Source organism: Prunus mume, linkage group LG3 (assembly GCF_029339155.1).
Source record: "Prunus mume cultivar Tortuosa linkage group LG3, ASM2933915v1, whole genome shotgun sequence".
NCBI lineage: Eukaryota > Viridiplantae > Streptophyta > Magnoliopsida > Rosales > Rosaceae > Prunus > Prunus mume.
In genome coordinates this window covers 3,964,461-3,972,718 of record NC_142700.1, presented here as the reverse complement: position 1 = coordinate 3,972,718, position 8,258 = coordinate 3,964,461, and positions in this window count along the sequence as shown.

The following is an 8,258-nucleotide window of genomic DNA, read 5'->3' as shown; positions in this document are numbered from 1 at the left end:
TGTACAGAAATGATCGATCGTCCCGAGTCTGGAGCACGAGATTACTCTTACTCTCTATCGACAAACGATCAATCACACCCCGAATATTTGGATGTGTGGCTTTCATTCATCTCCACAAAAATCAACGTAGCAAACTTGATCCTTGTGCGCTTCGTTGTGTTTTTGTGGGTTATGTCACTCATCAGAAAGGCTACTGCTGTTATCACCCTCCTACCCAATGTACCTATGTCACTTTGGATATGACCTTTATGGAATCTGAGTTGTTCTACCATGACCCATCATCCAATTCTACGCTTCAGAGGGAGATACAAGTGAAGAGCAGAATTGGAGCAACTTAGAAAACGAAGAAATTCTCCTATGTACAGAAATGATAGATCGTCCCGAGTCGGAGCACGAGATTACTCTCTACCGACAAGCGATCAATCACCCATTCATAGCGATCAATTGCCTAACCCACCTGATCCATGCAAAGATATTTCTAATCCGAGTCTCACACCTAAAGAAAATGCAGAACAACAAGATGAAGACCCCCTCTCTAACTCAACAGTACCAACAGACCAATCTCCTGAGAATATCCTTGAGGTAACTACTCCTACTAGACTTGTGCATTTAGAGGATAAAACAATTGGATATCAATTACCTTTCAGGCAAAATCATGGGAAGCCACCAAACCGTTATTCACATGATATTGGCAAGACATCTAAGTATCCAATTGCAAATCATGTGTCCACTGAGAAGCTATCTAAACCACTCAAGACTTTTGTGCGTCAGTTGTCTGCTATCCATATTCCAACCAAGGTCTCTGAAGCATTGAAAGATCCTAAGTGGGTCAAAGTTATAAAAGATGAGATGAAAGCTCTTGAGAAAAATCAGACTTGGACATTGGAGACTATACCACGAGGAAAAAAGACTATCAAATGTAGATGGATGTTTACTATAAAACACAATGCAGATGGATCTATCGAGCGATACAAGGCAAGACTTGTGGCAAAAGGGTACACGCAGACCTATGGTATAGACTATGAAGAAACTTTTGCTCCAGTTGCAAAGTTAAATACCGTCAGAGTCTTATTATCCCTTGCAGCTAATTTGGATTGGCCACTACACCAGTTTGATGTAAAGAATGCTTTTCTACATGGTGAACTCATGGAGGAGGTGTACATGGACGTTCCTCCTGAATATAATACTATTCATACTAGAACAGTTTGCAAGTTACGAAAAGCATTATATGGATTGAAACAATCACCACGTGCATGGTTTGGACGGTTCACCATGGCAATGAAGAACAATGGTTTCAAACAGTGTAACTCAAATCATACTCTATTCTTGAAATATCGGAAAGGGAAGGTAACATCATTAATAATCTATGTTGATGATATGATTATTACTGGGAATGATAAATAGGAAATATCACAACTACAAGACTATTTGGCTACTGAGTTTGAGATGAAGGATCTAGGTGGACTCATGTATTTCTTGGGAATTGAGGTGGCTTGATCACATCAAGGTATATTTCTCTCTCAAAGGAAATATGTCTTGGACTTGTTGACAGACATAGGAATGCTAGATTGCAAACCTGCAGACACTCCTATTGTTCAGAATCATCATCTTGGAGAATATCAGGATCAAGTTCCAACTTAAAGAAAGATACCAAAGGTTAGTGGGAAGATTGATCTATTTGTCCCATACTCGACCAGACATTGCTTATGCGGTGAGTATTGTCAGCCAATTTATGCACTCTCCAAGTGAAGACCACATGAATGCAGTTCTTCGGATACTTACATATTTGAAGTTTGCACCTTGGAAAAGGACTTATGTTCTCAAAACATGGTCATATAAATATTGATGGTTATTCAGATGCAGATTGGGCAGGTAATGTAATAGATAGAAAATCCACATAGGGTTACTTCACATTCATGGGAGTTATTTGGTGACATGGAGGAGCAAGAAACAGAATGTAGTAGTTTTATCCAGTGCAGAAGCCGAGTTCAAAGGCATGACTAAAGGGATTTGTGAACTTCTTTGGTTAAGAAAGTTGCTTACTGAACTTGGGTATAAACCTACATCCACAATGAATCTCTTTTGTGACAACAAAGCTGCTATAGCCATTGCACAGAATCCAGTTCAACATGATCGTACTAAACATGTTGAGGTGGATCGACACTTCATCAAACAGAAGCTTGAGGCTAAAGTGTTTCAATTCTCTTTTGTGAAATCCGAGAATCAATTGGCGGATATTTTGACAAAGGCGATTTCCAGTAAAGCATTCCACAATTCACTGGATCAATTGGGCATTGGCGACATCTATGCACCAACGTGAGGGGGAGTGTTGGCGTGACTTGTGGATATTGACTTACTTTCCTTACACACCAAGAATTCCTATTATAATTGTAATTGATTTACTTTAATTCCTGATTTCCTACTGTAAATAGATTTATGAATTTATTATTTATTTACCCATTCAGGTTTTATTGTATTATAAATATGACCTCCTACAAGGAGAAGAATACACAGAAAATTCCCACAAACAAATATTCTCTCATAGTTTTCATATTTTAGCAATACAGACGTGCATACCTTTTGATAGGATTGATAATTTGATTAGCACAAAAACACAACTTTTCCTTGATTCAAAGGAAGTGATAGTAACTAAACAAATATGAGAAGCTTATGCTAATGGAAGCTTTAATATATGATTAGTTCTACTGATTTGAGATGTTACTAGATTTCTGGTAAAACTTAGTAGGAATCAGACCTTCCTGAATACAGTTAAGGTCAGCTCCTGAATCAAACAAGGCAACTGTGGTGAACTCAAAATTTTGAACAAGTATAGTTACTTTAGAATACCATTTTCTAAAATTATCTTGGTGAATTAGGTTTACAGCTTGTTTATTGTCAGAAGGTTCTTCATCAGAATTGTGAGGACTTTCTGGCTGGCTTTTAGACTCAGAAGTTTCTTTTCGAGGAGGCGAACTAAGTCTTGTTTAATCGTATAGTTTTCACTCTGTAACTTGTGACTTATTTGTTTTAAATCAACTATTTCCTTTTTTACCATTTTTACCTCTAACTGCAGGTCTTGTAAGGTGACCTCTTTCTTTTTGGCAAACTTTTCTAAGGTAGTGTTCAGGCTAATTGGCTGGGGGTAGAAGGACTCGGGCTTTCCTGACTGATGACTTTTCTCAATTTTTTTAAATATTCGGATTTTAACTCAGGATTTTCAACTCGGCTTATTAAGTCTATTAGCAACTCCTCCTGTTCTTCCTGTTTAGTCAGAACAGAAATGGACTTTAACCTGTTACAACATTTATCGTTACAACCAAATTGAGCAGTGGGTGAACTTAGTGTGAATCAAACCGCTGCACTCGGATTCTGAACTTGCAACTAAAGACTCAGTGTGGCTTGCTTCAGAGTCTCGCAACTCTAAAGCTTTTATCAACTTTTCTTTATCTTCATCTGTGATTTTCAACTGTTTAATAGTGTCTTTGACTTTACATTCAGACGCATAATGACCGAATTTTTGACATTTAAAACATTTAACTTTGCTTTTATCTTTACTTTTACTAGAGCGACTATTCTTTTGACTTTTTGGTTTTCTCGACCAACTTTTCTTAGGGGCATATTTTTTTCGTTTGTAAAAATCGCGTGAATCATCATTATGACGAGAAAACTGCTTTCTACGAGAATAATGGCGATTCTTACAGAGATGACTAGGCTTATTTTTTCTAGATGGGGGAAGACTGGTAAGACCGTACTGTTCGCAGAAATTTCCTAACTCATACTTAGCGGATTTTCTGTCGGACTGTATTTGTCTACCAATTTTAAAATCTATACACATTTTCATACCAACTTGATTAATTGTGCTTATAATATTACCATACGTTAAACTATCCCAATCTATATGACCCTGCTCATTACTAAGGGTGGTTCGGATCTTATGGGCGAATAGGTTTGGGAGACCATTAACGAACTTTTCTTTCCAGAATGGCTGATTACTATCATCCCTAAGCATGACTCTAGAGATGAAAACATCTTTATACCATCGGAAATCAGACAACTTGGGGCATCTAAGATTACTTAGCTGATCATGGATCCTAGCAGTGGTATTACTAGGGGTTCCAATGAAGTGCTCAATTATTGTGTAAAACAAAGTGTTGACTCCGTCTTCTATACCTTGACCTATTTGTTTGTCAAATATAGGGAGACCGTCTTCATTAAGTTTTACGGCATGTATGATCAAATTTTTAGACTCAGGGGTAAGGTGCTTATCCCACCAATACCTGAGAGTACCAGTAAATCCGGTAACTAACGGGGTACAATTTCGCATTCAAAGCGTGATTGGTGATGTAACTATTGGCGACCATGGACATATGTTGCAACTTATTGAATATTTCCTGTTCAGACAGACCATCAATATTCCATTCATATAATTTGTCGGAAGAAACTGAAAACTGGGTTTGAAAGTTTCTTTCTTCAAATTGAATGTCTGGAGGAGTTGGTCTGGGATACCAGTTCTTAGTTAGGCTGGTAGGACTTATATGTCGTTCTATTTTCTTAATCCTAGGTTCAACTTGGACTTTTAAGTTCCTAAAGGCTTGTTCTATTTTGGAAATGTTACTGGTTTCAGAACTTGTTGACTCAGGCTCAGACTCAGAGGGGTTGATGAAAGAATCTAGTGTTTTAAGACCAGATTTTTCAGCTTTTGGGGTCAACTGTTCTAGCATTTCTTCTATTTTTTTCATTGTTGGTTTGATCTTAAGAGTGGGACTCGACTTAAGATCCTGGAACTGGACTATCGGCTTTTCAACTTTTAGCTTAGACTTGACTTCTGGGGAACTAACAATTTTATCAATTTTTGTTTCAATTGTGTCCAATTGTTTTCCTATGACAACTAGACTCTGGTTGGTGTAATTATTTTGTTCAATTAATCTTCTACTCTCATTGTTACTTTCAACGGCCTTAAAGGGACTAGCTGGGATGAGGCTGTTCCTATGGCTGATAACTATGGTGTCGACTGGTGGGTGGCTAGACTCAACAACCGTTCTGTCTAACATTTTCCACTTTTCTTTTGTTAAAGTTTTTAACTCACTAGTCATATATCGGCTTTCAACAAAATCAAGGTAGAAAATTTCAACTTTGGCTGACCGCATGTAATCTTTCCACTCACTAAAGATTTTGTCGCGGACTTCTCTATTAGGGTAGGCTTGGTGGTAACTATCTCTTCTAAGCTGGTTTTCTGAGGACTTAAGGTGCTGATTAAGACGTTTCCAATCAATTACGAATTTTCTATTAAGGGTTCTTAATTGATTATCAACTATGAAATCAGACTGAGTTGGGGACTCGGGTGAGTCAGACTTATCTTCTTGGTCAACTGGTACCTTGCCGTAACAAGGTTGGTTTACCTGAGAAGATTTTCTCAGGGACTCAAGCTTAAAATAGATCATGGCCTTTTCTAACTCTAGGTCTCGTTCTAGAGGAAGACGAGGCAGTAAAGGAATGCCGAGTGGGGCATGCCTTTGCGACTGACCGGGGGTTGGCAACTATTGCAACTGGACATTAGACTTTCTTAAAGGCTGATTTTCAAATTTAATTTTAACTGTGCCATCTAGGTATTGTTGGATGTAATCTAAATTGCTTAGACTACGTTGGATCGGAGCTGGTTGGCTCTCGGTAACTAGGGTCCAATCTTTTGGAAGGGCAACCTCTGACCATTTGATGATATGAGGGACTTGGATATGGGCATCTGCAGTATGACTCTGGATTAAAACTGTTTGGTCTTTTGGGCTTTTATTCAAGGCTTGAAAATTTATATTAGTGCCTGTAACCTTATAGTAGATTCTGTAAACTAAGGCTAAAGGTTGAGTGCTTGGGAGGACATCGTAACCTTCGGTCTTAATATTCAGAGTTAGGGCTTTCAGGATGTGTGGATCACTAAGACTTACAGTGAAATCTGGGTAACAATCGAAATGGACCGGACCATTACATAGACTAGACTCAATGACTCCTAAAGTACTATCACTAAACTTGATGAATCTGGCATCACGCAAACAGAGAAGGATGGAGGCTTGCAATCCTAATCTGGTTAGCGGTTTGACAGCAACTTGAACTAACCCTATATGCAAGAAATTATTACCATCAGACTTATGTTTTTTTATATATATATATAGAATTCCATATTTTGCATATCCCAGCCAGCCACACACATGCACATAAATGGACATAACTCGTTTCCTCTTTGGATGACATTGTTTCTGGCACAGTATATTCTACGGCTGCATTAACACTGGCAACAAAAACCAACATCAGCACAGACCAGTCTGCTCTTCTTGCTCTCAAATCCCATATCACCACTGACCCTCAAAACATCTTGGTCAACTGGTCATCCACCACCACCTCCGTTTGCAACTGGGTTCATGGTGTTACTTGCGGTATACGCCACCGTAGAGTCACGGTCTTGAACCTCTCTTATGTAGAGGCACCATTCCTCCACACCTAGGCAATCTCTCTTTTCTTGTTAAGTTGCAATTCACAAAATAACAGTTTCCATTCCATGGTACCTTGCCCCATGAATTGTCTCAGTGCCGTCGGTTGAAAATAATTAACTTCAGATTCAACAACTTTATGGGAACCCTTCCATCATGGTTCGGGTCCTTACCCAAACTTCAAACCTTCAACTTGTATGGCAATCATTTTTCTGATTCGATACCCACGACTATTTTCAACTTATCTGCTTTGCAAAAAGTTGATCTTAGCCATAACCAGCTATCAGGTAGATTTTTTTTCCTTTTTCCAAGTGTTAGTTTAGAATCCTCTTAAAATTGAACTTTTACTTCTATGTTCATATTCACAACGTGCATATATCTTATTGGATATCTCTCAGAAGATATTAGAAATTTGAATGTTCTTTAATTTTCTTCCACAATCATTTGAAGTCCCATTCTTCCTTTATTACCCGTCTAAGTGGTTGCATCTGCCTACTTGCGAATTTTGTACCCCAGGTTGCATAAGTTTTATTCTTCCTTTATTAATCGTCTATGTCATTTGCCCCACTCTTTGGCAACTTGTTCTATCTTCATAGACTGTCACTGCAACAAATTTTTCAATGATTTCAAGTTTTCAATCGGAAAAAGAAAAAAAAAAAAAAAAAAGAAAAACTGAATGTTTGGATATGATATTATGATTATATATTAATTTGATGACATGATGATTTCCATGCATCCTCACGGTCACCTAACTTTCTCCTAAATATTAAAATATACATGGAACATGACTAGACCAAAAACTGAATGTGTTATAGCAAACACATCAACCCCATCGGACAGACATGCAAGATCTTCCATATAATAAATCTTCTTCCTTGACAAACCTTGATCAAGTTGCTTACCTTAACTCTATGGAAGTAAACATCTTTTCGGTTTGGATCCTTCGGTTGGGAGGTAGTTGCCCAAAACCTAAAGCAGAATGACTTGGATGTCATTGAGCCTGAATAACTAGGTATTTCAAATACTCAAATTCACACTAGAATTCAAATCAACTCCATGAAACTTGGCCTAAACATAAAGATTTGGATTTGAATCCAAATCTTCCTAAACAAACGTGCCCTTAAGTTTTGTTCTTTTCTAATTAGAATCAGCAATTTTGGTTTATTTTCTTCTTAGATGTTCTCATTGACTAACATGGTATCTTGGGACTGGTTCTATTAAGTCTCTTTTAGGAGAAACACTTGTGTGAAACGGGGATAACATTATTTTGCTATTTCCGGCCAATCATGATACTACTTGTGATAACTTTTTCATGTGATAATATGTGATTGGTTGAGGATAGCAAAATAGTGCTATCTCCGTTTCATATAAGTTTTTCTGCTCTTCTAAAGGTATCTACAATGTTGGAGTTTTTTTTTTTTAAAATGTCGGAATCAAGAGTTTAGCCACCGAATTCTGACAAAGTCCTACAATATTAATTGGAGTGAACCACGCCAAATTCTCACAAGGCCGTTGGCTTTTCTAAGGCTAGTTTCAATTCCTTTCATGTCATGTTCAAATGTCAATTAATTAATTTGATTCCATCGCCACTTGTGGTTTCCAAATCACAAAAGGAGCTAACTTGATAATTAAATTCTTCGCCAATCTCTAACCCGTATATTTATTAAACTTAAATTTAATGTCGGGATACTTGCTCGATGAGTGTTAGCCGTGATTGCAACATGCCTTACTACTTGCTATGGTTAATGTCTTTATAGAAATAATAATACTATTTGTATC